At 42.1% G+C, this 26639-nt stretch overlaps 1 protein-coding gene across 1 annotated transcript in view; it reads right to left on the bottom strand.

Moving 5' to 3' along the window:
* The window catches only part of LOC122807560 (sodium- and chloride-dependent taurine transporter-like), a 1880476-nt gene that overhangs the window by 1589750 nt on the left and 264087 nt on the right, over positions 1–26639 (bottom strand). The window lies entirely within an intron of this gene.

Genomic DNA, 26639 nt, shown 5'->3' with positions numbered 1-26639 from the left:
ATAAATGACTTTAGTAATGCAAAACGATATTGCAAGAGTGTTAAACTGCCCGAGAAGTTTATTTCGCAAAGTCCTGTTATTCGAAGGTACTGCGAGTTGGTCTATTAGCATAATTTCGAAAAGCCCAAAATGTATAAAATTCAGAAGCACAAAGGCATTGGACAAAATTACAAATACTGACATAAGTTTCTGGCATTTGTGCATGTGTGTGTTTGTGCTTATTTGCAAAACCCTTCACTGGTATGTGTTAATATGGCAGACTGATTTTGAAAGCCCCTACCACTTGTATTTGATCAGAACACTGCAGAGAATTGGAGAATATTTGTGCAAGAGTACAATATTTTTATAAAAGCAGTTCATACTTCTCAACTGTCCAGATTTTCACAGAATGTCTGATTTTTGACTCATATTTTTGGTGTGCTCCTCATAAAATTTGTGATTTTTCTGGCAAATCACTGGGATGATCTGAGGACTGAAGTCACCAAATAATGACATACATTTGAGTTTCAGACTTCAAATCCTCCAGGAAAAGTATGTTAAAACAAACCTTGTTACTCAGGCAACTTTCTAAGCTTATAAGAACAATATTTAAAATCTGTCCCATTTTTAGGCCTCTGTCCCCTCATTTTGTCAAGCTTTGTCCAGATTTCTTGCACTAAGAGGTTGAGAGGTATGAAGCAGTTTATGCAGATAGAGATGCACACACCAGGGCATTCATTTTGCTAAACCTACCTGGGTCAGACGCCATAGAAAGTGAGCATTCATCTGTGTATGCACCAAACTACCTTTTGGAATTGTATATGAAGAAGAAGGTGAAAACTGTCATATTGTTGCACAAGCTGAATCAAGGGAAGACCCCGAGTGTTTGAAGCGCAAGTTCAGAGAAATGTGTAACCCCCAGACAAATATTACATTACAGAGGCATTTGTTTTACAAGAGAGATCAGAAACCAGGACATGCAGCACATGACCTGAGAAACAGAGCTAAAATTTGTTGGTTTGGTGACTTAAAAGGTGAGTTGATAAAGGGCAGGTTTGTGTGTGGTATTAGAGCTGCTGTGAAAAAGATTTTACTTTGAACAGTTATTTAATGTTGAGCAAGGCCATGGAGATTTGTCAAATCCATGAAATGACAGAAAAACACACAAGTATGCTTGCGAGTGACAAGAGCATGGGCTCAATTGGCTCTAGAGCAAATGTAGACAGCATGCAACACGTGGCAAACAAAATCAGGCACAAGCAGGTGGCAGCTGCAGGGTTTCCAAGAAGACATGCAGCTTTCCTGCAAATTATAAAAAAGGGAGCCTGCTCCAGCTCAGTGCAGTACAAGCATGAATCAGCAAAACCCAAGTCTAGCTTTATTGTTAACTGTTGCAACTGTGGTGCAAATCATGAGTCTAAAAGAGAGAAGTGCTTAGCATTTGGTCAGCAATGTCATATAAGTAAAAAATGGAACCTTTTCCAAAAGTTTTATAAATCAAGTAAGCCTCACACGGTTGTAAAGAAAGGTTACACAAAAAGCAAGCTGATCAAGTAGAATCGAAGCAGTCAGCTTTCTATGTAGATGGTGTATCAGTGCTTGATGAAAGAATTGATGCAGTACATTTATTAACAAGTAGCAAAGTGTTTTGTACTGTCCAGATTAATGGAAAATCCACAGAGCTTAAAGTAGACACTGATCCAAAGTGTAATGTTATATCAGCAGACACATTTACTAAAGTGAGAAGTAACGAACAACTCAGTGTAGCCAGTAGTGCGACACTTGTTACTTATGGAGGTGAAGGAATTCAAATCAAAGGTTCAGTGATGCTCCCATGTTATATGGCCAAGAACTGTTTCAACTTGTTATTTTACGTAGCCAGAAGGCCAGTGTAATCTTTGGTCTCAAAGGCAGTTTGAGAGTGACTCTGCTTTCTTTTGCTAAAGAAGTTCATCATGTAAGTGCATGTCCAAGTTTTAATTTTTCTGAAGCCATTTTCTCAGAATAAGCTGATGCTTTTGATGACGTCAGACAAACTTCCAGTTGTGTATTCCATGAAGTCAGACTTACAGGTCACTCCAGTAGTCAGACCAGCAAGAAGAGTTCCGATAGCTACGTAGGATAAAGTTAAGGCTCAGCTGGATAAAATGGTGCAGCAAAGTTTAATTTGTTCAGTCATAGAACCAACTGAATGGGTATCGTCAATGGTAGCAGCTCATAAAAAAGGCTCAGACGAAATCAGATTATGTATTGAGCCAAGAGATCTGAACAAAGCATTAGAGACCATATCATCCGATGCACACAGCTGAAGACGTTGCAACTCTAAAACCAAATGCCACTGTTTTCTCTGTCTTGGATGCAAAGAGTTAATTTTGGCAAGTGATGTTTGATCGCAAATCTTCATTGCTAACTACTTTTGGTACTTCGTTTGGCAGATGCAGATTCCAAAGAATGCCATTTGGAATAAATTCTGCAAGTGAAGTCTTTCAGCACGGAATGGAGTAATTTTTTTCAGATTATCCTTATGCCATAATGGTAGATGATTTATTGGCTGGAGGCAATGGTGAAGCAGAGCATGACAGAAACCTAAAAAAAGTTCTAGCTAGAGCACGTGAAGTAAACTTGAAGCTCAATCACCTGAAGTGCAAATTCAGACTTCCAGAAGTTACCTACGTTGGTCATTTGTCCACAAGTACAGGCTTGAGACCAAACCCGACCAAGCAAACAGCTATTCTTGAGATGTCAACACCAAGATAATCTACAAGCTCTATAGCATTTTCTAGGCATGGTCAACTATTTAGGCAAGTTTATTCCAGACTTCAGTGAGTAGACAGCACCTTTATAAGAGTTAATGCACAAAAATGTTGCATGGTCATGGTTGGAACAGCACCAGAAGGCATTTGAAGACCTTAAGCAGAAAACTGCCACCCCATCTACATTAAGATACTATGACATGAACAAACCAGTTACTCTTTCTTGTGATGCTTCAAAATTTGGTCTTAGCACAGTCATACTTCAAGAGGGCAGACCCAAACTGAGATGCAGTATGCTCAAACTGAGAAATAGATTTTGGCAATAGTATTTGCATGTTTAAAGTTTCATGATTATACTTATGGTCAAGTTATTCAGACTGAAATACCACCAATCTCTAGTTACTATTTCAAAGAAGCCTATGCATTCTGCTCCAGCAAGATTATAAAGAATGTTGCTCATATTGCAAAAGTACAATTTCAAAATGGTCTACATGAAAGGCAAAGTACTTTATCAGGATGATACCTTATCCAGATCGCCCAGAAATACCACAGAACAGCTTGACACAGAAAATTTTGACTTTGATGTTATGTCAGTGCGTAATTATTTCACCACTAGACTTGATGAGTTAAGAGATCACACTAAGACTGAGCCAATTTTACAGAAGCTCAATCACTACATTAATGTTGGATGGCCGTCAAAGCAATCTAATATACCACCGGAAGTGCAAACCTACTTTCCTTACATAGATGGATTCTTGATGAAAGATGGCATTATTTTCAAAGGTCCTAAAATTGTTGGTCCTGCTTCCTTACAACAACAGTATATCCAGTTTTTGCATCGTGGTCACCCAGGGTCCACATCCATGAAGAGAAGAGCGAGAGAATTAGTGTTTTGGCCTTCATTACCAAAATACATTGATAAAGTACTTTCTTCTTGTTCAGTATGCAATAGTACTAGACAGCATTTGCAAAGAGAACCATTTCAGCTAAGTCCAGTTCCTGAACTACCCTGGTCAATCATTGCAACTGATATCTTTGAGTGGAACAATCAGCACTACTTGGTTTTGGTAGACTCTTATTTGAATTGGTTTGAGATTGAGCTACTACCTAACCTAACATCCACTGCTATTATTAGTAATCTACTACCTAACCTCACAACCACTGCTATTATTACTAAGTTGAAGCATCATTTCATAGTTCATGGTAGTCCACATAAAGTTCTTTCTGACAATGGTACTCAATTTACTAGCCAGTTGTTTCAATAATTTGCAAAAGAATGGGACTTTGTATATGTCACTAGTATTCCTGAATATCCTCAGTCCAATGGTCTAGCTGAACATGCAGTGCAGAGTGCAAAACAATTACTTGAAACATCAAAGCGTGGCAATACTGATGTGTTCTTGAATTTACTTAATCTCAGAAATATACCCTGTGATGATATTTTTAGCTCACCTACTCAACGACTACAGTTATTCGTTTGTATATAAGTTAAAGTCAGTAATCTTCTAAAGTGATGTGTCTGTATAAAATAAAGCTGCTTGAACAGAACCCACAAAGACTCTGCTATTGTGTCCAGAATGGGAGAGTGACAGTACTGGAGAGGAAATATTAGGAGACCTGGCAATTAAGGGAATTGGAGTAACCATGCAGTCAGCTTGAGGTTCGAAATGTTTGGGTAAACAAGACCATCTGGATGAGACATAAGATCTGTCATTGGGTCCAGCATCCAAGGTTGTCAAATCAGATAAGGCCAAAGAAAGTGGAACCAAACCTGTCAAGGCCAAAAAGGTGTAATGAGGATTGCTGCGCTCTTCAACCTGAGTGCTTTCTGTAAAAATTTGTGAATTTGAGGTTTCGGGGGGAAAAGCATACAGGAGACCAAGGAGCCAATCATGGAAGAGAGTGTCTCTGTGTGACTTTCCCGGAGAAGGAGTCAGGGTGAAGTAACTGCTGCACTTGTTGTTTAGGGGAGACACGAACAGGTTGCAGCAAGTTTGACCCCAATTATGGAATAACATTTTTGCCACTTCTAGATTGAGAGACAACTCATGAGGCTGAAGGATGCATCTGCTCAGCTTGTCTGCAATCCCACTGAAACTCCACAGACTGTGCGCTGCTATTAGACAGCAGTTGGACCAAGTCGCCCACTGCCACACACACTCTAAAGGCTTCTCGACAAAGGGGGTAGGACTTGGTTCCTTCCTGCTTGCTGATGTACCAAACCACTGACATGCTGTCCATTTGAATTGCAATAGTTCTCTGAGGAAGAACATTTTGAAAGGCATGCAATGCAAAAAGCACCGCTCTTATCTCCAGGACACTGATCTGCAAGTTGGACTCTATGAGTGATCAAGTGCCTTGGACCGTCTTGCCCAGATAATGTCCCCCACCCCATTTTGGAGGCATCTGTGGTCACTATGGCCATGGACTCTGGAAAAACAAAGGGATGGCTGTGGAGAATTTGTTCGGAGTATATTCACCAACGAAGATCCATTTTGCAACAACTGGTGATCAGTACTTGATCTGACAGCGGCTGGAGAAGGATAGACTACTGGGAGGCTAATAACCATTGCAAAATTCTCATATGTAATCTAGCTAGTGGCACTAGAGGTATAGAAGCTGCCATGGATCTTAGAACTTGCAAGACTAACTGTGCCAGAACCCTCTTTCTGTGAATTAACTTTTGAACCTAAACCACAATTCTCTAATGTCATTCTGGAGGAAGAGATGCTATTATTGTCTAAGTATTCAGTATTGCCCCTATGAACTCTAGATTTTGTGCCGGGGTTAAATGTGACTTTTCTAGATTTACTGTAATCCCCCTATAGGAACAGATGTTGAGAGTGTAATCTTTGGCTACTATTAGCTGATGCTTGGTCGAAGTGGTTATGAGCCAGTCGTCCAAGTATGGAAACACTCAGAATCCTTGCAGTCTCAAGTGAGCTGCTACTACTGCCATGCATTTGGTGAACACTCTGGGGGCTGTGGTGAGTCCAAAGGGAAGTACTCTGAATTGGTAATGACTGGCTCCCAGCCAGAAACGAAGGAATTTTCTGGAGCGTTTGTCCATTTCTACATGGTAATATGCATCCTGACGGTCTACTGAGCACATCCAGTTGTCTTTCTTCAGAAAGGGGGGAATAGACTGTACCGTGACCATCCAGAACTTTGTCTGCCAAACTGTACACTGAGATCCAAAATCAGTCTCCAGTGCCCTGTCTTTTTTTGGTACTAAAAAGAATCTTGAGTAGGTTCCAGATCCTTCTTGGTCTGGTGGGACTTGTTGGATGACTCTTTTGTCCAGCAGCTTCTTGATTTCTTGCACTGCTGAATTGCTCTGATTGGGTGGAACATCGGTTATTTTCTTGTGAACAGGGGGAGGTTGAGAAAAGAGAATGATACATCCTCTGGATATGACCCATTTCACCCAAGAATCTTTTGTTAAGTTTGGCCAGGCGTTTGGGTGCAAGGATAAGCATCCCCCCCAACTGCCTCCAGAGGAAGACAATCGGACTTCCCTTCAGGAATGCTGAAAGGGCTTCCCAAGGAGTCCTTGAAGCCCTGGTTTTGTGGACCACCTCTGCCAAGAGGGCGGTGTCTTCTGTTTTGCTTCCCCCCTCTGCCCATGGGGGAACTCCCGCCATGTGTGTCTTAAAAAGACCCTTGGGATTTCTTGAACCACATTTTTCTACCACTCCTCTGGGTCCTAGAAAATGAACTTTTGGGGGTGGAAAAATGCATGCCTCCAGCAGAAAGGGCCTTACCATCTTTTTCACACCTGGATAAAGTATCTTTTATTTTCTGGCCAATCAAGGATGTTCCGTCAAAGGGAGCATTGACGAAATAAGAATTGAATGGTCCTGCAAAATCACATAGACGCATCCAGACATGTCTTCTTATGGCTATGGCTGTACCCGCTGTTGTAAATGTCCTTTTGGCTGTATGGGCAATCAGTCTCATGGACGAAATGGACACAGGCTTTCTCTTGGACTGCCTCACTTACAGCTCCTGACAAGGTGTCCAACAACTCCTTAATCGGATCCCGTTGGAGTCTGGAGAAATGTGCCAAAAAATTCAAGGACCTTATGGTGAAGGTTGATGAAGCTTAGACCCACTTCCCAAATCTGTCCACAGCCCCAGACTCCCTGTCGGGTGGATGGACAGAGGAACTCTCCTCAGTAAGTTCTTTTTTAGTGGTGGCCTCTACGACCATAGCATCTACAGCTAACCCCTTGGCCCAAAACTGTTTATCTTTGGGGGCGGACAGTATCTTATCTGATCTGTTAGGGATAGGCTCAGTGGTGTCTGGAGCCTTCCACTCCTGCTGCAAAATCAACTGAATGAATTCATCAGGGGCAGAGTCACCCAACAGGTAGACTGGTGGGTGCCGAAAGCCTGCAGGTAGACAGTCTCTTCAGAGGTAGGGTTTTGGGACTTCCAGCCACCCTTCTGCTTTAAACTTTCCAAGATGTCTCCAAATGAGACATCTTCAGGGTGTGACTATGGGGACCCTTCTCCTGCATCAAAATCTTTGTCTTTGGTGAATGATTCCTAGGGGGAATCTGAGTGCTTCCTCTTGCACTTCTTGTTCTGAGAGACCTCCTCAGCGGGATACTCCGGGGAGGTAATAGAAGATGACAATACCTGTGCCTATGACATCTAATGCTTCAGCACCTGCTGTCCCAGTGGAGAGGCAGGAGGAATAACTGATCTAGAAAGTGTTACCTGGTCAGAGGGGGTAGGCGCCAACTGAGTCTCTGCAAGAGAAAGGGCCTTCTGCACAGCCTCAAAGGCCAGCCCCCCTGAGGAGGGAAGGGAGCCTGGAACCAAGAAAGACTGCCTCGAAACCAGGGTCACTCTCCACTCTGAAGAACCAACTCTCAAGACTAAAGCCAGATCCGAACTAACTCGAACCGAAGCTCCGAGGAGCATGGATGGCTCTGAAAAGTCTGGAGTCGAGACCTATCCCCTGCAGCGCCCTGTACCAGCAGGGCAGCCATGGTTCTGGGAGGTCTCCTGCTCATAAATAACCAAAGAGCTCAGGGTAACAACCAGCTCCGAAAAAACAAACAACTCCGGAGCCTGTACAGTCACTGCCGGGAAATCTGGAACAGGGGACTCTCTAAGACCGCTGAGGATGTTAGAGAAGGAATAGTTAATGGTGTAAAGGAAGTCTCGGTACCAACACCAGAAGGAGTCAGTATCGAAGGGGGGCCTGAAAGCCCTCTAAACCATAACATTTTATTCACTATCCTCTCCACGTTGAATTCTGAAAAACATTTGGTGGAACAGATGGACGATGTGGAATGGGAAAGGCCTCTGCAAAAAGACTTCTGGGAATTCCCCAGCAAACGGACCAACTGATGGAGAGTAGGTAACTCTAGGCAAATTAGTCTTAGCAGGTGAGACACAGTCAAATCCATTACTGAGGCCTTTGATGTCGAAGGGCTCAAAACTGTTAAGGTGCTGGAATGGACATCTGCACTGGAGTGTCAGCATTAACCTGCTGTTCTGTGGGAACCTTCGGAACCAATGTCCTCAATTTTTTGGCTTTTGGAAACCGCCAGGGATGTCGGAACTGAGAGACTTCTTTTCTTAGACTTTTGCATAGAAGACAAGGATGAAGGGGATGAAATATCTGTCTTTGCTTTATCTAGAGTGGATAAGGCTTTGCCAAAAGCTGAATGAAGAAGTCCTTTTAAAATAAGCTTATTACACCTTTACACAAGAGCCCGGTGGCTAAAGGCATGACAATGCTGCAGTTTTCCTGTAAGTGATGGGGACCAAGATAATACTTACATAAAGAATGAAAGTCTGACAAGGGAATTTTATGACCACACTTCTGGCAGTTTTTGAAGCCAGAGGGGCCCTTACCCTTCTCAACCATGCCAAAGTGGAAAGCAGCTAGAAAAGACCCAGAATGAAAAAATACCACTCTACAAGGGAAGGAAAAGTGACAGCAATAAGGAAATAGTTTTTACTAAATTTTTCCTATATTTTTAGTTATAAAGAAATGAAAAAGAAAAGGGGACTATCAACAATGATAATCATAGAAATGCACAAAAGTATACAGGGACAGAAAAAGGACTACGGGGGAGAATATCAGCAATGAGAGTGGGAAATACACAAATGTGTAAAGGGGAAAAGTATCAACAATGATACGAGGGTAGTAGCTAGACGTGACTGTTTGCAGAAAGTAGCAAACGAGATCTGAGGTAATTAAGAGACAGAGGGATTCTGGATAGAGGTGAAGCTCGGGAGTTTTTGTCTGGCGCAAGCTGTAGTAATGGTCAAGTCGGTTCCAATGTCGGTTCCAATATCAGAACCAAAACCATCTGTCAAGGATAAAATGAAGATTGATAACATCAGATTGCAAGTTGAAATCATTCTTATTAGATCCCTTCTCAGACTCTATTTTAAAAGCAGGGGTCCAAATCAACCTTAATATGTGTTTCTTGGTTATTTCTCTTTATTTATAGTTCAGCTGATAGTAGTTTAAGTATTGATGCCAATGAGGTGTGGTCACTTAAACCAGGAATTGCTGTGGCATACATCCTGAGTTGCCAAATGAACTCCCTTTTCTCCATCTGTGTTTCCCAACTGCCCCCTCTGACACTCTTAGGTATTGTTTCTAAAATACCAAACTTAAACTTTGAGAATGTGGGGCAGGTCTCACTGTGTCTACATAGGGCATTGTTCATGTTGCTTCTGGCAACTGAAAGTAAATGTTCATAAATACGTTTAAGAAAATGTCTGTCTTACAAATGCAGAAATATTAAAAGCTCAAGCAAATTATTATGTACACTATTCCTCTGGAATTACAATTCCCATCTCCCAAATATATTAGTGTGTGTGTGTGGGGGGGTCTACAATAGTTATTTTCTCTTCTTCAAAAATATATGTACATTTGTTGGATGCACCATAACATTTAGCGTCTTTGTTACTGTACATTGTTTTTATCCTGGAGTGTTCAAATGAAAACTTTAAGTTCTTCCTGGCCTTCTAGACAAATTTTGGAGTTTCACCAAAGGTTGTAAAGATATCAGCATTACCCCTGAAAATGTATGTTCCAGTTTCTAATGAATATATATTTTATTTCTTTGGTATAGCTACGAAATAGTAACACCATAGAGTTGGTGTAAATCTTCTGATCGTGTTTCATATGGTGTTGTGAGGCACTACCTGTGTCATTACCTAGTAGTGGATTGTACTTAGTGCCCTATCCATTGTGTACTTCCTCACTAATCTTAAATAATAACTCTTGTGGATATCCTCTTTCTTGGAACATAAAAACTAAATTATTTAGTTCCATCTGAAAGTTGACCAGGTTGGAACTCATTCTGGCTGCTCTCACTAATTGACCTCGGAAAATGTTCTTTTTGTGTGTCTAGGATGACAGCTGTTGAAATCCCAAAAAGAAATGATGTCTTACCATAACGTTCCATCTGTGTTGTTCATCTTCTTTCATTCATCATTGATGGTTTCGGTTCCGAGCCCTTGAAACCAAGTCCGCCTTTTTACCAAGTTCGTGCCAGCCAAAAAACTCTCCACCTAAGTCTCTACCCAGAATGCCCTTCTCCCTGTTACCTCAGATCGAGTTTGCTAGAGAAAAAGAAGTAAAGCCGAGGCCACTTCTGTGCAAATAACCGAGGGCACCACTTAGACCCAAAGCATCCCCCATGAACCTTTCGAAGGGGAAGGAGGGTGGGACGTGATGAATAAAAGAAGATGAACAACACAGATGGAACGTTATTGTAAGACATAACTTCTTTATCTGATGTTGTTAATCTTCTTTCCATTCATCACTGATGGGACAGAATCCCAAGCTAACTTGAGGTCCATGGGTGGCCCTTATGGAAGAACACTCCTGAGTACCACTGAGCTGAAGGCAGCTCTCCCTCTACAGACCAGGTCCAATTTGTAATGATTGATAAAGGTATGAGGGATCAAAACCTTGTCATCACAATGAACAAAATATGCCGGAGGGATAGGTTCCAGACCCAGAGAATCCCCAGACTCTGAAACAGACTGCACATACATGTCAAGCAGAGCACCTCTTTGGCCCTCTTCAAAAGAAACCTTGATGACTGGATGGGAGATAGGAAATTCACCCCGGCAATCACGTTAGTCACCCTGCTAGACAGGGGTCCAGTGAAGTAAATACTGTGGGAAGAAATAGCCAGGGAATTGTTATGGCTAGGCTTGTATAGGCCTGAGGGCCGATAGCCTAGTACCAACCTATGAACCTATGAACCTAGGATTAGCCCAAGTAGCTGCTGCGCAGATGTCATCCATGGAAACACTGGAATGGAAGGCTACAAATGCTAAAAAGTCATAATGTGACCAGCAGACAGTGACAGCAACCTATTATTTATTTATGTATACACTTATACATACATAATGTATTAAGCAAGAACAAGCTAAGCAGACCGTTTTGGCTAGTATAACACATAGCCTTCATCAGTGTAATAAAATACAATAAGCTCATCCCTTATATACTCTAGATAATGCTATTGTGTGACTAATTAGAGGTGCCCATTTGATCCAGATGCAAATAAACCACCTAATTTAATTATCCATTTCCTTTCTTTTGTGTTTAATAATTCATGCCAGCCTGATTTATTAGATTTGATGCCTAGGATAGGATCAATTATGATGAAACTGAATGAAGCATTTTTATGTAACATAGTGTGTTTATATAGGGCATTAGTACTTCTTTGATGTTTAATATCACTAAGGTGTTCTGATATCCTATATTTCACTGGTCTTGAAGTCTGACCTATATAGAAGGCAGAGCATTTACAGAAAGCAAGATATATAACCCAATCTGAGTTACAGTTAGCAAAAAAGGAAATGTCATATACCTGACTTATATTCTTGCTGCTAAAACTTTTCATTTTCAATATTCTGGGACAATATGTACAATGGCCACATGGGAAACAGCCAGTAGCAATCTGCCCTTCAAGTGTACACTGTAGGCTTTCTTTTTTCTTATAAGACCCTTGCTTGTAGTGATTAAAGTAGGAAGCCAAGTTTTTTTCCTTTTCTAAAGGAAAATTGGCATCTATTCCCTATTAATTCAGAAAGTTTACTTTCAGCAAGCAAGATATTCCAATTGTGCTGGACACTATCCATTAGTGCCCCAGTATTCCTTCCAAAGGTCGTAACAAACCGTAAGGTACATTCCTGTCTATCTTCTTGGCTTTTATATTGAAGAAGATTTTTTCTATATATATTTTCCACCCTATTTTAGCTTGATGAACATAGCCTGTTGTAACCCCATTCTTTAAATCTAAGGGTAAGGTCATCTCTGAAATGCTTATATGTGTCATTATCTGAGCATATACGTTTAATCCTCATGTATTGCGACTTTGGTATATTTTTGCAGATATGTGGAGGATGATAGCTGGTGGCATGGAGAAGGGAATTATATTCTGGGAATTTGCAGTAAACCTCAGTAATCAAGGTATTATCAGGAGCTTTGATCAACATTACATACAAAAAAAGTTATCCGTTCCTTATCTTGGTTTACCGTAAACTCAATCCCCCATTTATTTTTAATCAAATAATTAACAAATTCAAAAAAATGTTCCACATCCAATCTCCATACCATCCAACAATCATCCAAATATCTTTTCCAAATGTCTATTTCATCCATATAAAGATTGTGGGAGCTATCATATATAATTTTCTCCTCTATATACATGCCACAAATAAGTCAGCATATATGGCAGAAAAAGATGCCCCCATTGCTGTACCTTGAATCTGTAAATAGCATTTGTCATGATAGAAAAAGACATTTTTAGTGAGTACATGCTCGGTAAGACAGATAAGAAGTGCATTGAAGCCAGGTTGGTATAACTCTGATCTATATAACCAATATTATAATGCTTCAATACCAGCTCAGTGTGGAATGTTGGTATATAGGGCTTTAACGTCTAAGGTGCAGAGTAGCCAACCTGTCTCCAATTGCATCTCAGAGATGACCTGAAGAAATTCTGTAATATCCCTAAGGCAGGCCCTTACCCATTTAAGAAGTGGTTTTAAATACTTCGTAAGATATTGGGACAAAGGTTCTGTTAGGGAGCCCTTCCCAGATACTATAGGTCTTCCTGGAGGGTTACGAAGATTTTTGTGAATTTTTGGCAGAAAGTATATATATTGATTGTTAGGATCTGATATCATCAGGTGTTTCCTGGTAGTATCTGTAATAATACCCTCTTGCACTGCTAGGGATAAAAATACATCAATCTGCTTTTTGAAAAATGGGGTGGAATTATATGTAAGATGTAAATAATATCTACCATTTGCAAGTTGCTTATTAGCTTCCTGATCATATTGTATCCAGCCTTGGACCACCACCGCCCCTCCTTTGTCTGCCCTTAAGATGACTAGTTCATGATTGTTTGCTAGTCTAGAAATTGCAGTCATCTCGGTCTTAGAAATGTTACTAGTCTTAACTTGGCTTTCCCCAGAACAAAAGTGCAGGTCCTTAAGAATCGAATTTTGGAACATAAATACATTATGATTCATTGGGGGAGTAAAGGTAGATTTATGATATCTAAATTCCTCATTTACACCCTTAGATTCTTTATCCTGAAAAAATAATTTCAAGTTAAGGTTTCTACAAAATGCAGTCACATCTTTAGCAAAGCTTTCCTCAGACTCAAAAGAGCCAGGTATGAATGACAATCTTTTATTAAGAATATCCACTTACAAGGAAGACAGGGGGTGAGAGGATATATTCAGCACATTTTCACTTACTGTTTCCGTACATACATTTGAAGTAATCACTCCATATTGTCCACTTTTCCTGTGTTTTCTGCCCCCCTCCTCCTTCTTGGTTTAATTCTAAAGGGGTACTGGAATTTCTTCTCTTCTGTGCTGGGGAGCCTGTGGATCCTGGTGTATCTACTTCAAATCCGGAGGAAGAATCTTCCCCAGAAGTATCTGTGCTGGAAGTAAGGGTTTCTTGAGTATTGATTTTGGACGCTTTCTTTTAGGTGTGTTTCTACAAGGTTGTAAAAATCGTACATGTTTGTCCTTACCCCTAGTGAAGGGATCCCCCCTATCATAATCTTCCAGATCCCTAAGATATTTCTTTTTCTTTCTCTCCTTCAGTTGTGTTTCCAGTGTCATTAAATCTTGACTAAGTTTTTTAAGACTGTAGGTATACGCAGATTGCCCCTCATATCCTTTAATGCTCTCACACAATTTAGTGATGGTTACAATTTCACTATCTATTGTCCTGTCATAATGCCCAGCCAAAATTTCCACAAAATTCATTGTGGCTTTATGTTGTACTTCCCTTCACTGCTTTAATAGAATATCATCTGGATTATTAACCAAAGGCTGTGTTCGTATTCTCAATCCCCTTGGCATGATGCCCTTAATAATGTATGCTTTAAATAACTTATAATGCCAAACATTATTCCGAAGGGACCTCATATGTTTGGTAATTTGAATAAAAAATGATTCACAGGTGTCCTCCATATTAGGTAGATTGGTCACACCTTCCGATTGGTTACTGGCCCCTATACCAAAAATAGCCAAATCGTCACGATCGGAGGCAAGCCTCCGAAGTAAATTAGAAATCTCCATAGAAAAATCCTGATATTTAATATCCAAAAAATCAAAGATATACATATATATCTTAATGGATAATATCAGCCCCTGGAATTCATACTCGGACAATATCAGCCTAGGCAACCACAGATGCTGAGTCCGTATTAGCCTGTTAGTTATATTTCAGCCCCAATGGAGCTAATAATATATTTTACGGACAATATCAGCCTAGCCAAAAGTAGTATATTATACCTTGCTGAGTCCAAATGTTAATATCAGTTAACCAGTGCTGAGTCCAATATTCAACCTTCTATAGAGTTCAATCTATAGATTAATATCATAAATTGATGGGATTATCTAATATTTTCAGCCACTAATATATATACTTTATTCACACACCTGTATTCTAATTACGTCAAGAGGCTTCAGCAAATAGGTACAGTATACAAATTCAGAAAGTGAAACCACTCCACATACATGAGGAACAAAACTGTAAAAAATATAGGCACATGAGCCCATCTATCCCAATGGGAAATTGGCTTTGTAATTCTATTTATCAAAGTCTAGTTTCATGAAAATGGGTCAAGATATTATATTTTTCTGTTCATTAGCTGTTATCATAGGTAAATTGATCTTCAAGCACATTATCTTCTAGCAAAGAGTATTTTACATAGAATAAGAAGTCTGGTTTATTAACCTGGGGCTTATGTGCCTATATTTTTCACAGTTTTGTTCCTCGTGTATGTGGAGTTCATAGGTTCATCGGTAGGTACTAGGCTATTGGCCTAGGGCCTATACAAGCCCAGCCAAAAAGGTACCCTGGGTTTCGCCACCCAAGAAAATTATTTTCCTGTGCCCCTGTCAAGCAGAACCACAGAAGTGATCCCCGGGGTGAATTTCTTATTACCCATCCACTCATCAAGATTTTTCTTGAACAGTGCTAATGAGGAGCTCTGTTTGACATAGATAGGTAGTCTGTTCCAGAGTATGGGAGGTCTCTGGGACAGGAATCTATCCCTCCAGCATGTTCTGTTTATTGTGGTGACAAGGTTTAGGTCCCTAGAGCGTGTAGCTCAGAGGGATTGGGATTTCTTTAAGTGGAGCATGTCCAACAGCTCTGAGTTTGACATAGCTTTGTACGTCAGGCAGAGATCGCCTCTGAGTAGGCGATATGTGACGGAGTAAAGCTGGAGTTTTTTGAGTTGGTCTGCGTAGGGCATCTGTTTGAGGCCAGTAATCCTCTTTGTGAGGTATTTCTGCGGCCTTTCCAGTTGTTGTAGATATCTTGTGAGGTACACACCAAAAGGGGCGTTGTACTCTATAATGAGTCTAATGAGTGATGAGTAGAGGGGAACAATGACCACTTTTTTTCTGGATGAGAAACCTTTTGTGATGAGGTGTGCCACTTATAAGGATTTCCTGACCACTGTGGCGATGTGATTATCAAAGGAGAGACTACTGTCCACCTGTGTCCCAAGGTCTCTTATCACACTTTCGGTGTTATGTAGACTACCACCTATGTGGTAGTTCATGGGTACAGAGTTTTTACCAAAGGGAATGACAATGCACTTTTTGGCATTGAGCTTGAGACCATGGCTTTGACACCAGGCATCTGTCTCAGTGAGGCCCTTTTGTAGGATGTCCACATTGTTAGGCGTTTTGATTATGGCTCCTAGTTTGCAGTCATCTGCGAATTTAGTTAGCCAAAGACCTTCTGTGCTAGCCTGTACTTCAGAGAAGTAGATACCAAACAGGAGAGGACCCAGGACTGAACCCTGTGGTACTCCACTTGTCACTGGTCTGAAGTCTGATTTGGAGTCTGCTACTTTCACAGTGTGGGTTCTGTCAGTAAGCCAGTTGGCAACCCATCTTGTGACATAGGGATTTATACCTAGTTTAGTGAGTTTATCTATAATTCCAGAGTGGGGGGTGGTGTCGAACACCTTGGCGAGATCTGTGTGAACCACCTTACCCTCATCTATGGCTTTGGTGACTGCTTCAAAAGAGTCTATAGTGTTTAGGAGACATGATCTGCCTTTTACAAACCCGAACTGTGTAGGGGCCAGAGTTTGGAGATCTCCAATGTCTTTTTTTATGAGTTCCATGATGATACGTTCCATGGCCTTGCAGACCTGGCTTGTCAGGCTACTGGGGTGGTAGTCCCCGGGGTCTGTTGTGGCCCCCCCCTTTGTGGAGTGGGATAACCGTCATGGTGCACCATTCAATGGGCACAAAGCCTGAGGTGAGGCTGTGATTGAACATGGTACTTAGGTGGGGTGCCAGTTCATTCTGTAGTTCGTGTAGAAGACAGCCTAGGATGTTGTCAGGTCCCATGGATGCTGTGTTCTTGGCTTTGGAGAGTGAGGTTTTTACCTGTGCAGCCGTGATTACAGGAACTTTGCATTCTTCTGGCATAAAGATGGGCCCATTAGGGGTTGAGAGGGGGGTGAAGTTAGCACTGAAACTATATGCCAGGACGTTGGCAATATCAGCTGGTTCTGTATATTTAGTGTCATTGTGCTGTAACTCAGAGCAGATCTGAGTGTTGCCATTGAGATTCTTGACATAGCTAAAGAATGCTTTGTGGTTGTCTTTAGAATCAGTGGCGATTTTGTTTTCATAACTAGCTTTGGAGGATTTTATGAGGGATCTCAGCTTCTTACTGAGGCTGACCAGGGAGTTCCTCCAGTTGTGGGATATTACTCTTTTTTGCAACATTTTCTTTCTTCTGTTGTAGAGTTTGTTTATGGCAGAAGACCACATGATTGGCTTCCTTTTTTTGGAGGATAGCATCTTAGTTCTGTTAGGGAAAGCGCAATTCATGCACTCGTGTAAGTGCTTATGAAGTGCATTTGTGTAAGATTCAGCAGTCGTACCTCCATTGCCCATCTGCATGGATGTTGTGAAGTTTGCCACTTCTGCATGAAGTTGGCTTTGGAGATATTTTTTATGGTTGTTTTCCTAATGGGGGTGGGAGCGGGATGTGGTTGTCTAGAGTGATTAGCTTGTGGTCGGATCTGACCAACGAGGAGCTGACATCTGGTGTGGAACACCGGTCGCCCATGTTGATGATGACCAGCTCTAGGATATTGCTGCCCCTGGTGGGGGTGTGGATAAGTTGATCCAAGGCGGTGGAATTGATGAATTCCAGAAACCATTGAGCAAAAGAGTTGGTACAAGAGTAGTTTTTCCAGTTAACGGTGGGGTAGTTGAAATCACCCATTATTAGGGTGTTGGGTCATACCTTAATATTTTCCAGTGTATCAAGAAAAGAGGAGTGGGAATCCTGGGGCATGGTGGGCTGTCTGTAGCAAGCTCCAATCTGGATTGCGGTTTTGCCCAGAGTTAGTTGAACTTGGATAATCCCGGATGCATTATGCTGAGCAACTAGCTTGGAGGTGTGGGTATCCTTAAAAAATATGGACATGCCTCTACCTTTAGTGTTTCGTGGCCGAAAGGTGTGGTATGAATTATAGCCTGGTAATGCAGGGGTGCTCTCTGGAGCTTTGAACCAGGTCTCTGTCACTGCACAAATGTCGATGTTCTCCATTTTAAGGAGTGCCTTGAGTGAGTGCATTTTGAGGTTTAGACATCTAGCATTGAGTAGCATTGCCCTCAGGTATTGCTTGCTTGTACCTGTTACAGTGGCAAATTTGTCATTTGAACCTTGCCTAAAAAAGGCAATATAGGGGTGGCAAGAGCCTTTGCCAGTATCCGGAATCCCAAGGGCGACAGGGATCAAGGAACGGATAACTTTTTTGGATGTAATGATCATCAAAGCTCCTTATAATACCTTGATTAATGAGGTTTACCGCAAATTCCCAGAATATAATTCCCTTCTCCATGCCACCAGCTATCATCCTCCACATATTTGCAAAAATATACATGAGGATTAAACGTATATGCTCGGATAATGATACATATAAGCATTTCAGAGATAACCTTACCCTTAGGTTTAAAGAAAGGGGTTACAAAGCAGGCTATGTTCATCAAGCTAAAATAGGGTGGAAAATATATACAGAGAAAATCTTCTTCAATATAAAAGCCAAGAAGATAGACAAGAATGTACCTTACAGTTTGTTATGACCTTTGGAAGGAATACTGGGACACTAATGGATAGTGTCCAGCGCAATTGGAATATCTTGCTTGCTGAAAGTAAACTTTCTGGATTAATAGGGAATAGATGCCAATTTTCCTCTAGAAAAGGAAAAAACTTGGCTTCCTACTTTAATCACTACAAGCAAGGGACTTATAAGAAAAAAGAAAGCCTACAGTGTACACTTGAAGGGCAGATTGCTGTTGGCTGTTTCCCGTGTGGCCATTGTACATATTGTCCCAGAATACTGAAAATGAAAAGTTTTAGCAGCACCAATTTTTGCTAACTGTAACTCAGATTAGGTTATATATCTTGCTGTCTGTAAATTCTCTGCCTTCTATATAGGTCAGACTTCAAGATCAGTGAAATATAGGATATCCGAACACCTTAGTGATATTAAACATCAAAGAAATACTAATGCCCTATATAAACACACTGTGTTACATAAAAATGCTTCATTCAATTTCATCATAATTGTTCGTATCCTAGGCATCAAATCTAATAAATCAGGCTGGCATGAATTATTAAACACAAAAGAAAGGAAATGGATAATTAAATTATGTGGTTTATTTGCAGCTGGATCAAATGAGCACCTCTAGTTAGTCACACAATGGCATAATCTAGAGTATATAAGGGATGAGCTTATTGTATTTTATTACACTGATGAAAGCTATGTGTTATACTAGCTGAAACCTGTCTGCTTAGCTTGTTCTTGCTTAATACATTATGTATGTATAAGTGCATACATAAATAAATAATGGGTTGCTGCCACTGTCTGCTGGTCAGATTTTGACTTTGTACTGAGAAATCTGAGACCTTGCAAGTTGCCATACCTGCCGTGAAACATTGGCAATGGAGGCTACAGATGTTGCCATAGATCTAGTGGAGTGAGCTTTAACTTTTGGCATAGGTTCATTTTTGAGGGAATAGATGAAACGTATGCAGTCCCTTAGCCATTTTGATAATGTAACCTTGGAAACAGCCTCTCCCATTCTGGGCCCAGAAAAGATGAAAAGCTGTTCAGAGTTAAGGTTTGGTCCTGTCTAGGTAAAATATCAATTGTCTGTGTACGTCTAAGGAGTGAAGGCAATACTCTCCTCTATTGGCAAAATTCGGAAAGAATACTAGTAGATCAATGGTCTGGTTAATGGAGAATTCAGAAACAACTTTGGGAAGAAAGGATGGATTCGTCCGAAGTGATACTCTGTCTTTACGAAAGACCAGATAGGGCCTCTTGATACACAATGCCTGCACCTCCGAGACTGTTCTGGCAGACGCAATGGCTACCAAGAACAAGGATTTCCAAGACAAAAACTTTAGGTCACACGTCGCAGTAGGTTCAAAAGGTTTTTGAGTCAAAGACTGAAGGACCAGAGTGAGGTTCCATGGTTACACGGGCTGTCTGACAGGAGGCCTCATATGAGAGGTCCCCTTGAAAAAAGCCTTGTAAAGCCATAAAGAGATAAGAGGGGTGCCATCTATACCATTGTGGAAATTGGAAATTGCCGCTAGATGTACTCATACGGTAGAGGCACAGGCTCCATTATTAAAAAACTTAGCCAAGTATTGAAGCACTACAGTTACTGGAGCCAAATACAGATCTAGCATGTTATCCTTGGACCAGATGGAGAATCTTTTCCATTTATCCTGATATAGTCTTCTGGTGGATGGTTTGTGAGAGGCCAGAATGATGTCTCAAACAGGCAAGGAGTGATTAGCTTGCCTAGCTACTAGTGGAAGTGGAGAAACCAAGCTGTCAGCTTGAGACTGGACAGATTTGGGTGACTCAACCCTTGGGGGTGAATAATCAGATCTGGTAGAGGTTCCAGAATCCATGGCGGGTATACTAGTTGAGGCCGAAGGAAGTGGAACCAAACTTGTTGAGGCCAGAATGGGGCTATGGGGATCACCCTGCATCTCAACCAAAGAACTTTCTTTAGAAACTGTGGGATCAGAGGGATGGGAGGATAAGCATAAAGATGTCCCGTGGCCCAATTGTGGATCAGAGTGTCCCTCTGTGACTTCCCCTCTGGGGAAGTAGGGCAAAATAACTGCTGCACTTGTTGTCTGATGGGGAGGCGAAAAGATCGCAGCAAGGCTGGCTCCATTGGCTGAAGATTTCTGACGCCACCTCGGGGTTGAGGGACCACTCGTGAGGCATGAGGATGCATCTGCTCAGTTTGTCCACAATCACATTGGAGCTCCCTGGGATATGCATTGCTATCAGAAAGCGGTTGGAACCTATCGCCCACTGCCAAATTCTCATGGCTTCTCGACATAGGGGGTAGGACTTGGTTACTCCTTGCCTGTTGATATACCAGACCACTGACATACTGTCTGATTGAATTGCAATTGTCCCGGAAGGGAGAGCCGAATGGAAGGCCTGCAGTGTTAACAGCACAGCTCTCAGTTCCAGAATACTGATATGCAGGTGGGCCTCTGAGGTGGACCATGTGCCTTGGACAGTCTTTCCCTGGAAATGCCCCCCCACCTGATCAGGGAACCATCTGTGGTCACAAAGCTGCAGGCTGAGGGGATTGAAATGGATAACTCCAATGTTCTCCGTCTGGCCTCATCCACCAAAGGAGGTCCTGTTTGCAGGAGTTGGTTATTCGAATCTAGTAACCAAGGGGGTGATAGTTTAGGAACCACTGACACAGAAAGAGCCACTGCAGAATCTGAATATGTAGTTTTGCTAGAGGCACTATTGGGATTGACTCTGCCATGGAACCCAGAACCTGAAGAACATCCCTTGGTGAGACTCTTGTTTGAGAGAGTATCACCCAGAGTTGAAGCCTTAATCGATGGAGTCTGTGAATTGGGAGGGATACCAGACAGGACTGAGTACTGAACACTGCTCTAATGAACTCTATTTGTTGTGTAGGGCTAAGGTTTGATTTTTCCCAATGTATCGTTATTCCTAACAATTTTGCCAGAGAGTGTATAATGCTGTGCTGTTACCAGAAGATGCTCTGTGGGGGCGGTAAGGAGCCAGTCGTCCTTTTAGTCTCAAGTGAGCTGTTACCACTGCCGTGCATTTCGTGAACACTCTGGGGGCTGTAGAGAGACCAGACGGCAGGGCACAGAATTGATAATGACAGGCCCTAGCCGGAAGCAAAGCAGATTCCTGGAGCGTTTGTCCATCTTGATGTGGTAATACGCATCCCGGAGATCTATAGAGCACATCCAATTGCCTTCTCTTAACTCTCTAGAGCTTTTGTACCTTTAACTTAACTCCTGTGTGGTGTCCTTTGGTGTTTTTAAAAATTTTTAATTAAAACCTTAAAATAAAAAAAATACTAAAATACATATATATATACAATTTATATCATTTGCCATCATTGCCATGCTTCAAGATAGATAAAATATTCTATTCTGATACCTATGTAGCATGGTGGAATTATTAATGCAAATATGAACAGGCAATATTTGGCGCCGTGGTGCAGCAGTAGGTAGGAGGTAAAAGCCTGGAGACGTCACTCAGCTGTAATGAGTTAAAAAGGGGAGAATGGATTGAACCGTGACCATCTGGAATTTGGTTTGGGTGACAGACTTGTTTAAGCTGCTGAGATCCAAAATGGGTCTCCAGTCCTCTGCCTTTTTTGGCACCAAAACGAATCTCGAGTAAAATCCAGATCTGCACTGGCCTGGTGGGACTGGCTGGATGACTCTTTTTTGAGACAGCTTTATAATCGCTGAAGTTGCTTCTTCCCTTTGACTGGTTGAAACGTTGGGAAATTTCCTTGGAAAATTTGGCTGACAAGAAAGGGGAATGGTGTAACCTCTGGTGATGATACTATGCACCCAACAATCGGTGGTAATAGATTGCCAGGCAGCTTGGTGCAGAGAGAAACAACCTCCAACTGCTTCCAGAGGTAAGCAATTGGGCTGCTCCTCAGAAGCGCTGATAAGGCTGACCAGAGAAAGAGTCCCTGGAGCCTTGGTTACGAGGCCCCCCCCTCTGCCTCTATAGGGGCGTCATCCGGAATTGCTACCCCCTCTGCCTCTGAGGGTATCATCACCACGTGTGCCACAGAAAGGCCCCTGAGATTTCTTTTGCAACATTTTCCCACTAATCTGATTCCTTGAGAAGGTAAGTTGAGGGTTGGAAAACCGTAGGCCTATGACAGACAGGGTCTTTCCATCTTGCTCGCACCTGGCTAGCGTGTCCTTCACTTTGGAGTCAAAAATAGACCAAGCTTCAATGGGAGCATTCAGAAAGGAAGATTTGATGGGATCCGCAAGGTCACAAATGCACATCCAGGCATGACACCTCATAACAATGCCGGAACCTGCTGCTCTAGCTGCCCCTTCGGTTGCATGTGACAGCAACCTCATGGACAAGTTGGTTGATTCCAGGATTGCGAGCTGCGAGGCCACTTTGTCCCTGACCTTGTCAGACAACTGCCCTGCAAATGTCCCACAGAGTTTGGAGACCAAGTCCCTCTGGAGCTTCATAAAATGTGCCAAATAATTCAGGGACCATATAGCAAAGGTCCCTGATACAAAAACACGCTTTCCAAGTCTGTCCACCGCCCGGGATCCCTGTTGGGTGGGTGCACAGCGGGACTTTTCTCAGCCAAGTCCTTTTTCATGGCCGCCACCAACACCACCACTATAGCATCAACTGGTAACCCTTTGGCCCAATGCAGGTTCTAATCGGGAGGGGAAAGAATTCTGTCTGTTCTCCAAGGGATTGCCTCAATGTAATCAGAGTTCTTTGGAGTGCACTGCATGACAAGATGGATGAGCTCATCAGCAGGTGGGGTCACCCAAGAGGTAAAAGGCTGGGCACAAAAAGCCTGCAGGAACACGGACTCCTCAGATGAAGGGTTGGAGGGCTTCCAGTCACCTCTCTGCTTTAACAATTCCAGGATGTCTCCGAAGGAGACATCATCAGGAGGTGACCGTGGGGACCCTTCACCATCATCATAATCTGTGTCTTCTGTTAAAGACTCCTAGGGTGAGTCCATGTGCTTCCTCTTGCACGTCTTTTTTCGAGGGGGCTCCTCAGTGGGAGTCTCTGAGGAGGACTCAGAAGAGTGGATACCCTGAACAGGGGGTGTCCTGTGGCTTCTCTGCCTGATGTCCTGGGGGGGGTGGTCTGAGACAGCTGTAGCTCAGGGGGTGAAAACTGGGGTTCCGACATTAAAGGAGTGCTGCCAGAAGCAAGAGCCCGCTCCATCACGTGGAAGGCAGGCCTGCCCGAAGAGGGATGGGAGCCCAGAACCAAGAAGGACAACCTTGGGACTGGGGTCACACCTTGCTCCGATGAACCTGCCCCCATGGATGGAGCCTCAAGCAGAATTGGTGCGGACGCGGCTACTGGCGCCGAAAATGGAACCAAGGAGAGAGGTGGCTCCGTACCCTGGGCCGATGCACCAGTCCCCCAATCCCCAGATTGCGTGGACCGGTTCAGCGGGAACCAAAGACCAAAGGGACAAATTTGGAGCCGGAGAGAGATGCACCGTAGGCACCGAGGTGATGGGTTCCAAGAAGGATGTCGGAGCAGGAGGCTTCGGAACCGAGATGGTCGAAGGAGGAGTGTAAGATGGAGTCCGTGGATAAGCCAACCCAAGTCCTGCAGGTGGATGGGTCTTAGAAAGTCTGGTGATCCCCCTGGCTAACAACAGCTGGTCTACAAGATGCACCACGTCGTGTTCAGACAGGCTACTGTTTGATCTAGTGGATACTCTGGACAGGGAGTCAGGACGTTCAATGAAGAGGCCATACGCTTGGCCCAGAAAGGGATCTAAAGAAGGGGAGTATCTAGTCCGTGGTGCAAGGACTGCCGGCACTGAAGTTTCTAGTTTCGAAATCGGAAGTAAAGGGGTCAAATCCAGTGAGGTCAGTACAACACTCGGTGCCGAAGTGGCACTCAGAGCCAAAACAGTCAGTTCCAAAATGGAAACTAATGGAGTAGTCAAAGGTGTGCCCTGAGCTGAAGTGGCCAGAGGTGCCGAAGTCAAAACAGGCGCAGTAAGGTCTTTGATCGGTGCCGGAGGCAGGTCTGGTGCCGAAACTGGCGCAGGTATCAAAGTTTTCGAAATGTCGGAGCCGATGAAGACAGCGCTGTAAAGGCAGATTTATGCTCCGAAGATAACTTTGGGACCTTTGATTTCCCAGGCTTGCTCTGATCACCCAATGGTGAAGAAGTAACAAAGTGGAATCTCGTTTTGTCCTTAGTACGAGAGGGATTGAGACTTCCATTGCAGAAATGGCCTCTGAGAAGTGAAACTTGAGTAATCCTTTAAGAATGAGTTTATTCTTGCACTCATTAAGAGTGCATTGACTGAAACTCTGACAGATGTCACACAGAGGCTGCACCGAAAGGTGGGGCACTCCCAAACAGTATACACAGTCATCATGAGAATCACTATTAGGTAACTTGCCATGACATGAAGTACATTGCTTAAAACCTGAAATACCCTTCTTATCCGACATCATGATAGAAAAGACACCATAGGCCAACTGTATAATCCAACTAGAATAAAGTCAACTTCGTTCAAAAAAGTCACAAATATAACAATACACTGATATGTAGAGAAAAAAAGGGAAACACCTTAATAAAAGCCAAAGCTAATAGGTTAAACAGGAGAGACAATACCAACTATGGTATTGAAGAAATACCACAAGGGTAAGGGAGGAAAGGTCATACCAACAATAGTACTTGAAAGTTTACCAATGGTAACAATGGATAGAGAGGAAAAAACAAGGTTAGACAGAAGAAAAGACACTGGAAATACTAATCGCTTAAGGGATTAAAGGTAAGAGTAAGGCAGGAAAGGTCTTACCAACAATGGTACTTGAAAGTTTACCAATGGTAACAATGGGTAGAGAGGAAAAAACAAGGTTAGACAGAAGAAAAAACACTGGAAATACTAATCGCTTAATAAAATATGAAGATATCAAAAATTTTTCACACAAATCTCAAAAAAGTTCCACTTAGCTGAGAGCTCGGCTGAAACGTGGCTTTACGGCTATGCAGCAAATGAGATCAGAGGTAACAGAGAGAAGGGCATTCTGGGTAGAGACTTAGCTCAAGAGTTTTTGGGATGTCGCGAGCTTGGTAAAAAGACCGACTCAGTTCCAAGGGCTCGGAACCGAAACCATCAGTGATGAAAAGAAGATTAACAACATCAGATTAATTATTGGAAAATGTAGTTTTTTTTTGTACACCCTTGACCTAATAAGCCTGTTCTTATGATCTTTATAGATTGTTACATCTAAATAGTTAATCTGATGATCAGTGTGAGTGTGAGTAAATCTTAAAAGGGGATAATATTGTTGATGTATGTGATGAATTCTTCCCTTTCTTGTCCTCTACCCTTCCAAAGGATGAATATATCATCAGACTTTAAAACATACTTTTCCCACTGGTACATAACCAGGTTGACATATGTGGGGGCACAAATGGCCCCCACAGCTACACTTTTGACTTGTCTAAAAATTCTCCTATAAGGAAATATAATTATTGTTCAAAATCACCTCCATCACTTCCAAAACAGAGTTAAATAATGCATTGTTTAAGTTTGTAAGCTCAAGTATTGCTTCGTGGAATAATTCTAACCCCTGTTTGTGGGGTATGGATGCAAATAATGTAAATAAGTCTAAAATATCTATTGTGGAGAAACTCACTGTGTCACTGTAAAATTCTTGTTTAACTTTAGTCAAGAAGTCTTGCTAGTCTCTCAATATGTGCTCAATAGAATTTAAATTCATCTTTCAAAATTAAATCAACAAACACTCCTAAGGGGTAAGTCATACTATTGTGGGCTGCTACTGTAAGATGGTATGGGGGTTCTAAGATGTTTTGTGGATTTTTGGGATCCTAAAAACTGTTGGGGTAACTAGGTGTTCCATTTTTAAGAATTCATGTAGTTCATGGGTAATGACTCCCTGCAAAAATGCATCCTCCAAAAATAGTTTTATTTTTCAGTGAGCCACATTAATTTCATTTTTGGATGCTGTTTCATGTTTCTCTGTATCATGAACAAATCTCACCATGTAATTACTATAATCCAGTTTATCCACAATAACAAGCCCCCCCCCCCCTTTGTCAGGCTTCATATTTTTTATTGAAGTGTTGTCCCTCGATGTTTTCATTAATCTATATTCTTCCTAGGGATTTGCAAAGTTCCCTTGCTGAAGTCATCTTTTGTTTTGACAAGTTTTGGAGGTAAACTTGGTTAAGAATGTACTTTATCTGGTGGAAGAAAGACAATCATCCACGAGATGATTCCACA

Source organism: Protopterus annectens, chromosome 7.part1, assembly GCF_019279795.1.
Source record: "Protopterus annectens isolate FY-2018-M chromosome 7.part1, PAN1.0, whole genome shotgun sequence".
Classification (NCBI taxonomy): domain Eukaryota; kingdom Metazoa; phylum Chordata; order Ceratodontiformes; family Protopteridae; genus Protopterus; species Protopterus annectens.
Note: the sequence above shows the minus strand (reverse complement) of the source record. Positions and strands in the feature narration are given on the sequence as shown.